Genomic DNA, 9,350 nt, shown 5'->3' with positions numbered 1-9,350 from the left:
AAATTACACTTAAATTATTTTTACTTTTAACTTAATAACTAATTACTTGAAGTCCACAATGTGGACTTTTCTGTTTAATGACAAAAAACTATTTAAACTTGTGAAGAAGAAGGATTAGCTACTGCTCTAAAACTTCTATTTTAGTTCTATATATATTATTATATATAGTTATATATATTATATTTTTAAACGTCAAACTCTTAAGTTTTGTACTTTGTGATATTAATGAACTACACACTCGTAATCTCAGTGTTATTAATTAATTTTGGAAGCCTTTTCTATGGCTTTAGGTCAAATGTAGCGCTCTCTTGGGAGTTAGAGTCTGTCAGCACAGAAAGTTTAAAATTCTTAGTATCTAGAACTCTACCAGGTGTTAGTGTCTCTATGCTCTTCAGCAGGTTTGTTACACAGCCCGGGCAGTTTGACCCCTGGCACGGGCAAGGGTCTGCACAAGGCTGAGTGTCCTAGATTGCAAGGCAGGATGTATTCAATTGCCATCTGTTAGAGGTGGGGCAGTTATCTTCTCTTAATTGGGCAGTTTTCTTTATCTCTTCCACAAACCAATCCTCCCTCCAGGAGACACCTGCTGTTAATGGGCTATTGAATGCATGACTGATAAAAGTTGCAGCATCATATTGTGAGATGCTCCGCCCAGAGGGAGGAGCCAAGCATTCCTACCTGGATATAATCTTGAGTTTCTGGAACACCAGCACGGCTTTTCCTGCGCTGGATTTCCCAGAGGAACAGCTGCCTCTTCCACTGCAGGAAGACTGCACCCTTTTCTACAGGATCACTGCTCCCACAGAACCACACCTGACACTCCAGGAGGACTGCAGCCATAATTCCCAATTGGACTGCTGCCAACACCAACAGGGTGTCCAACAGGGTGTCAGGTTGTGTTCTGACTCTGTCAATGTAGTTTTGATTCACTGCATTGTTTATTTTATCTTATTATTTTCTTCCCTAATAAAGAACTGTTATTCCTGCTCCTATATTTTTGCTGAGAGCCCCCCTGAATTTCAAATTTATAACAATTCAGAGGGAGGGGGTCTACTTTTTTTTTTTTTTTTTCCATTTCAGGGGAGGCTCCTGCCTTCCTTGGCAGACACCTGTCTTTCCAAACCACAACAATGAGTTTCTGAACTTTGGGGTAAAACGCCAGGCTCAAGGGGGGAAGGTGGTTTGGGAAGGCTGCACCCTCCAGGTACCTCAGCAGAGCGGAAAGGAACAGGGCACCGTGCTGCCAGGAGTTAGGATAAAAGGGAGGCTGAGTCCTCTGAAACCCCGAGAGAGAAAACCCCGCGGGTGTGTGCCCCACTGGCCTCTCTCCCTGCACTCAAATGAAGTTGCAGGACTGCTCTGTCCCCTTTATGGACACTGCCCTTTCCTAGCCTGATTTTTCTGCACAAAAGTCCATCCTGAGCTAATGACAGTGAACCTTGCACAGGGCAGGGCTGCCTTTGTGTAGGACCCACTGCCTGGCATTGCTGCAGCCCGTGTCTCCTTCCCCCTGAGGTGTTGGTCAAAATCCCTGGCACCTGATCCTCACCAGAATGTTTTTACCAGCCTGGCTGGGCCGTGCCCTTTTCTGCTGTCCTTCACTTCTCCAAGCCTTCAGCTGTGCAGAGTAACAATCACTTGTAGTACCAGGCAGGCTCTTCAGAAATATTTATCCTGGATCTTGCCTGGTGTAGCACTTGAGTTCTGGCACAGCCCAAAGCTTTTGAGATGTTCTGGGGCTTTGTTTCTGCCTTTTCGGCAGCAGAAATGAGTTGAAGTATTGCTATGGGACTGTCTTACCCTACCAGAAATCTAACAAGCTGTGGGGACAGGGAGGCAGAAGCTGTCCACAACTTTTTTTCTTATGTCCATTAATTAGGCATAACTTTATCTTGCATTCTTATGAGCTGTGATGATGTGGAGGTCAGCAGCCCATTCCCAGTTCAGACTTCCTTTACATTTTGCTGCTGAGCATTGAGAATTCACTTGGGTTCCAGTTGTTGGGGTAAATTTGTAATTGATTTTGCTCATAACTATTGTGAAGGCTGCAGACTGAAGCAATGGGGAGAAGCTTGTGGGCTGAGGGGGTAATTAAAGAGCAAAGTAAAAATAATTTGATAGTTAATAGTTTGATAGTTTGATATTGCCTTTGGCAATACTGAGTTTTGTCACAGGATTCTAATGCTTCTCAAGGAGAGTTTGTGCCCTTTAGAAGGACAAACAGGCTTTCTCCTGGACCAGGGTGGAGCACATCTGTGTCTGAAATGTTTGAGCAGTGCCTCCCTGCCTTTCTCCTTGCTGTGCCTGACACTGAACCATATTGCTGCTTCTCTTCTGCCCTCCTTGTTCCTTGCTCAGAACTCTCAAGCTTGCAGCCACAGCTGCTGCACAGCATGCTGGGACAGATGTGCTGCAAGAACCCACATGCTGGTTTACCTGGCCTGAAGAAGGAGGAAGCACTAGGGGGTGGGGGACAATTGAGAATCTGTAAGACCTCTGCCAAATTATGTCAGTGTTCAATACAGCCTGAACGTGCAGGTGGTGCCAGCACAATTTTCCCCACTCTGCATCCTGATTCACAGACTCAGCACACAAGGTAAAGATGGTTGTGGTGGTTTGCAGGAAACCCTTTACATCCCTGGCAGGTTATGGAGAGCAGCTTCTGCTCAGAGGAGAGTCTCAAGCTGTGTCAAGGGAAATTTAGGCTGGATATTAGGAAAAGGTTGTTTACAGAAAGGTGATAAAGTTCTGGAATGGCTGCATGGGGAGGTGGTGGAGTCACCACCCCTGGAGGTGTTTAAACAAGGCTGGAGGTGGCACTGGGTGCCAGGGTTCAGTTGAGGTGTTGGGACTGGGTTGGACTCAGTGAACTTGAAGGTCTCTTCCAACCCAGTGATTCTGGGGATTCTCTGAGAGGGGCTTGGTCTCTCTGCTGTAATGGAGAGATTTTAAACACATCCACTCATCATTATGCATGGAAAATGAGCAGCAGTGAGACTTGCTCTAAAAGAATATGAAACTGGCAAATCCATTTATCATGTAGGAGGCAAAGGAAGGAAACAGCAGCTGGGATTCCCACAGCAGGCTCTCTTCCCTGCTCAGGGATTTGGTGGAGGAGCTCTCTATGCTCCACTCCCTGCTGTGGCACTTCACAGGCCATTATGGTTTGGAAAGGGAAATTAGTGCAAAAGCACATCTTTAATTTATTGGAACTCCAGCTCTCCTACCTCCTTCCCTCAGAGGAGTGAGTGGGAATTCCCTGCTTGTGGGATGGATGGCAGAATTTGGGATGTGTGCTTACTATGGCACAGAACTTCCACGAGGGAAAGCTGGGTTCCAGCAGGGCTGCAGCACTCACTGTGTGGTTGGGGTCTTTCTCTACACAGCCCCACAGTGAGCACAGATTGATGAGACCTCCCTGATTTAGAGAGTGCCTGAGCCATTTCTGCCCTGGTGTGAGCTGACTGAAGGATCAAGATGCTGGCAGGTGAGCTGTGCTGGCACTGCCCACGTTGTGAGGGTCAGCCACACAGCAATCCCAGTAAATGGTGGTTACTAAAACCTTTTACAGGTGGGATTGATCATTTCCTCCTGATTGAGGGTGAGTCTTGCTGTCCCTGCTTTATGAGTTCTGTTGTTTCTGTGGGATTGCTTTCATCTTGGGCCTGGTGTCAGTTTTATTTGCTGATGTTATGAATAAAACACTTGTGCATAATCTCTAATGATCCCTCCTGGTAGGAAATGCCCATGACCTCACCTGGCTCACAGGACAGGGGGTGTGAGCTGAGGCCAAGTGGTGAAGCTGCCAGCCAGCCCCTTCTAAGCCTCAGCTTAGACTGGAAAAGCATCAGTTCTTGTTTCCTTGTTCATTTAATGCAAAGAGCACTTCTGCAGGGCAGCTCCCTGTCCTGCTGGGAAGCAAAGGCACCCAAACCCATGGGGCTCTGAGCCTCCCATGTTGAAAATGCTGGTAAGATTTGGAAGGCAACAGGCACTTATCTTCACAGGCACCTGAGGAAGGGCATGTTCCACAGCCTGGGGCTTATTCATGTGTCAAGGGCTGCTGTAACATCTAATTAACAACAAAAAATAACCCAAAAAAAGCTTTGGGGTGGTGATTTACTGTAAAGTTCAGATTTTCAGCAGAACACAAAGTCTTTTTCCCTACAGCAGGATGTGACACAATCACACCTTCAGATCAGCAGCCAGGCTCTCTCTCTTCCTCCTTGCTCACTGCCATCCCTGCTGAATCCTGCAGCACTCAGCCTCTGCAGGGGCTGGAGGCCTGAGCAGAATTCAAGGCAGTCATCTGTCTTGGCATGGGCTTTGGATGTTAGGGTGACATCCTTATGCCTTAACCCAGCTGCAGTGGAACAATTCCAGTACTGAAATTATCAGAAGTTAAAAGGTTGAAGGAGAAACTCTTGATAGATTTTTTTTTTAAAATTACCTACAAGTCTGGCTACTGCAACCTTTGATCTTACTGGATTTTTTTCTCCTCCCCAGGTCAGTACCTAATTCGTGGGTGAAAAGCCCAAAAGAAAGGCTGTGCTTAGTTGGATCAAGCTGTACAGGGGAACAGTTCTTTCCTTCTGATCCCTGTGGGGATGCAGTGTGAGAGCTGGCTTCCCTGGAGCTGCTGAACTGTGCTACTGCTCAACAAAAAATTGTGTAGGTGCACAGGTAATTCTCCTGCCTCTCTGGAGAACCAGCTGTCCCAGGTGTGCTGTGCTTCCATCTGGCAGGATGCAGTCACTGCCCTCACCTCGTTTACAGCCTGGATCAGCCAATGAAATCTGTGACTGTGCCCGAGCAGCCTCCAAATTCCCTTCCCTGTGAACCAGAAAGTCCAGAAATACAAATGCTGCCTCATTCCCAAAGCATTTCCATGCACGGCCCTTGCAGGTGTGTGCAGTGCACTCACCTGTGTCTGCAGGGCTTTCCAAGCTGAGCACACACCTGCACGACAGGCTCCAGAACCAGAGCAGTGCCCTGCCCTGGGGAGTCATGGAAGCCACAGCAAATGCGAGCTGTGGGCAGTCTGTGTGGGCTGGAAAGCCAAATGTGTGTCACTGTGCCAGAAAACCTTCACAGAGGCAGAAGAGCCAGCAGCACGAGGCTGTGTCCTGCTGGGGGATGCTGCTAAAATGCCAGGGGGAGGCCAGATCAGAGCGTTTCAGCTCCAGCTGCGGTGTGCACAGCTCCCTGCTTGCAGTGAGCTCTGCTGCTCCTGCAGGGCTCCAGCAGCCTGAGCTGGGCTGGGCTGGCCCGGGGCTGCCAGCCACACCAGCTCCAGGAGCCCTTGTGCTGCCAAGGTGCAGAGAAGGAAGAAATCCCAGAGTTAAAATGAGCCTCTCTTGAAGCTGGCAGAGCTGCTGCCAAGATCCTTTTCAAGCACTTACCAGGCAGGATTTGACAAAGGGCAGACTGGTCCAAAGGGAATGCAGTGAATCAGGGCAGCTATTTATACCCCTGCAGGGATGCTGGGTCAGCCATTTCCCACCAGCTCGTAATTCCTTTGTTCATCTTCCCCTGTTCATAAGAACCTCTCCAGAAACTTTCCTAGGAGCTCTGTGGAGGCTTTCCTGCCCTGCTTGCACTTTCACATGTTTCTCATTCCTGGCTTGAAAGACTTTGATTTACTGAGGCTCTATTTCAGCTTAAGAAATCTCTTGCAGAAAAATCAGCAGTACTGGTGAGATAAACAGCTCAAACCAGTTCAGGATTAGACAAACACAGATCAAAATTTATACTTTAGAGGAAGAGGAAGCCTCACCAGGAGCCAAATACTGACAGACTGTCATCTTGGCTGGAACCAAGTGTGGGTGAGGAAAAACATCAAATAATTCTCCATAACCTGTTTCTCACCTGGTGATTGTGGTTATTTGTCAAGGCAGGGAACCAGAGCCTTTCCTTGGACTGGGGGCTGTGACACACAGAATTGCAGAGGCTGATTGTGGAAAAGCTGCATTCCTGGTGCTGCTCTGGGGAACCAAGTTTTTATAGCTCATACACCCGATTCCATTGCCCACTAGGATGCCCTTTTTCCTTGCCAGACGTTTTCTCTAGATTAGCAAATGAAGAAAACCTATTTCCCCTTGCTGTAGGGAGAAAACTCAGTGCCATTCCCCATAAGAGGTGCAGGCTGTTCAGTGCATCAAGCAGAGTCCTGTACCCATTCCTTGAGAACAGCCAAGCACAGAAATAGTAATTTTAACTTTTAAATTATAAACTAAAGCTCCTATGTAGACAGTGAATTTAAGAGAGATCTGTGTGGTGAGCCTTGCAGCTAATATTTCTCTTGAGAGTTGCAGAGAAGGGGGAAAGGAGAGTGAATTGTCTCAACCCTTAGCCAAGCAAGCAGCAGTGCATCTGTGCAAGTGTGTGCTGGCAATACTAATGACAGCACTGCTGGCAGAGCCTGCACAGACAGCTCGGGGCTGTGGGAGCAGCTCATTAATTTGCTGATCACCACGCAGCTTTCTGAAAACCACTGACCCTTTCTTAATCCTAGCTTGACTCTAGCACCCAGACTACAGGGCTTGTAGTTTCCCTGGTCCCACAGCAAGGAAAATGTTTTCTGTTGTTAGAAAGGAGGAGCTGGAATCTCACTGGGGGTGGGGAAAACACACATGGGTAAAGACAGACTTAGCCTGACCTGTAGGGCATTTCTTTAACTCTCCAAAATTTTAGAGGATTATAACAAAGCAGCCCAAGCCTGTATTGCTCCTCTCAGCCAGGGATCAGTACTGCAGGCTGCAAGGGAGGTGTCACACCAGAAATGCAGGGGAGGTGTCACACCAGAGCTGCAGGGGAGGTGTCACTCCAGAGCTGCAGTGGAGGTATCACTCCAGAAATGCAGGGGAGGTGTCACTCCAGAGCTGCAGTGGAGGTGTCACTCCAGAGCTGCAGTGGAGGTGTCACTCCAGAAATGCAGGGGAGGTGTCACTCCAGAGCTGCAGTGGAGGTGTCACTCCAGAAATGCAGTGGAGGTGTCACTCCAGAGCTGCAGGGGAGGTGTCACTCCAGAAATGCAGTGGAGGTGTCACTCCAGAGCTGCAGGGGAGGTGTCACTCCAGAAATGCAGTGGAGGTGTCACTCCAGAGCTGCAGGGGAGGTGTCACTCCAGAGCTGCAGTGGAGGTGTCACTCCAGAGCCCAGCAGGACTCTGGTGGGCAAGGTGCTCCAAGCCCAGTCCTGCTGACATCCCCTGGGTGAGATTTCCTTGGGAAGGGTCCCAGGGTGAACTGCAGAGGGCTGGGGGCTGCTCTGCCTGCTGCTCACAGCCAGACTGAGCCCATGAACACCACAACTACAGGCAGCAGGAACCACGGGTCAGGCTCAATTACAATTTCAAACCACACTGGGTTTTTTCCACGACCTTGATATTAACAAGCACAGTCAAAAAGAAGGAGGGAATTTTATCTGTGTCTTGCACGTGACTGTCTTTCCTAAGGATGTCCTTTGTGCCTCCCCTTCCCACCTTTCTGTGCGGATAAACCAAGGGCCAAGGATCTGTTCATGCAAGGCAGGCAAGAGCAAGAGACTCAGGGAGGAAGTTCTGCTCATGGAGCCTCTCCAGGCCAGGGCCTGGCATGAAGTCATCTGCCAGAAAAAAACATGTTTAATTACCTGCATTAATATTCAGGTCCTGAAGTCCTCAGCATTTGTATTTATTGGCTTATATAAATGAAACAAGCTTTGCAGAGCATGGCTGCTGACAGCACGCTCCCCCGAGGCCCCTTCTGAGGGAAGCATTTGCCATTTTGCATACATACATTCATTTCAATTGATTACAATGGGTTGATTGATTAAATGAAATAAAGTGATTAATTGACAGCTGTAGAAATCAGCTAGGGTCAGAGTAAACACATGGAAAAGACAGGTGGTTCACTTTCAGCTTATTTTCACCTTACATTAGTGGTTCTTTGTAATCTCTTGCATAGGGGGTTTGAGCACCTGGTTGGAACAGGGCACTGATGTGACAGAGGAAAGAAATTTATGGCAGAGATCACTGAAAAACAAAGCAGGGCCATTGCCAGGTGTCTCCTCTGTGCTTGTGGCCTCAGATCCACACTGAACTGGGCAGCTCTGCCTGACATTTTCTTTTTCTCATGACTATGGAAGCTTAATGGTCAGAGGTGGGAACAATGCTGGATTCTTGTACTGCTCCCTTCCCATCCACATGCATATGGAAATTGCAGCACTGTTCCCACACACCAAAACCATCTCCTGCCACGTCTCTTTCTCCCTCAGCACCTCCCAGAGCTCTGACCTGGTCATCATCTGAACACTAAACAGCTGAAACTGCTCCGGTGCTGTTGGAGTCCTGGATGCTGAGAGTTTCAGACTTTCTGTGCTGCCAGGCACTGACCCCCAGGAGAACACTGCATTGACCTGAGGCTGTGGAGAAGCTTCCAAAATTGAGTGATAGAACTGAGATTATGGGTGTGGCGTTGATTAGAAGTGTGTGATATCACAGGGTGGGAAACTTAGAGTTTAAGGTTTTAGAATATAGTAATCTATAGAATATAGTAATATAGTAGTAGTTTAGTAGTTTATATAGTAGTTTAGAATATAGTAATATAAAGCAAGATGGAGGTTTTAAGGTGGAGGCTGGTCCTCCTTCTTCACCTTCTTCTCCATGGGTTTGGGTGGTTTTGTGTAATTGGACAGAAAAGTCTGCATTGCAGACTTCGAGTGATCAGTTATTGGGTTAAAAGTGAAAATAATTGAGATGTCATTTCTTAATTGGGTAGTTTAGCCTTAAAAGACCTTGTATAGAAAGATAGTTTTAGCCATTTTGTAGCTTGTTAGTGGAATGCTGTAGACTTGTAACATAAATAAGCAATAATAAACACCTGAGTCTGAACGTGAAATACCGTCTCGAACGCTTCAATCTCGAACTTGACAGAGGCAGAAAAGAAGCCAAGAACCAGCTTAATATCCCTGATTCCTGGGACTGGCAGCTGCTGTGGGATCTCTGTACTTGCCATGTCCCACAGGAAAGCACTGGCTGCCAGGGGACACAGACAGGGGGGACTGCCCTGCACTCGAGGAGCCTCTGAAAAGAATTGTCTGAGTAGGAACCTCGACCTATTTGTGCCTGCAGAGCTTTCTTGCTGTTCTTTCTTTCTGAAAGAGAACTTGACATTTTTCATATAAATATCAAATGACTGGTGATTAATTAGAGACCTTAAACCCAGAATTAAGTCCTAGGGTAGGCCAGGTGGAAAGGGAAAAGCCCAGCTTGAGAAGCTGTATAGAGCAAACATTTACTACCAGACACAAACGGAGTGGGTGTAGGTAGGGCAGTAGGGCAGATGGAAACAGGCATGGAAAACACCTCT

This window comes from Vidua macroura, chromosome 27, assembly GCF_024509145.1.
Source record: "Vidua macroura isolate BioBank_ID:100142 chromosome 27, ASM2450914v1, whole genome shotgun sequence".
Lineage (NCBI taxonomy): Eukaryota > Metazoa > Chordata > Aves > Passeriformes > Viduidae > Vidua > Vidua macroura.
The sequence above is the reverse complement of the archived record's forward strand: the minus strand, read 5'-3'. Positions refer to the sequence as shown.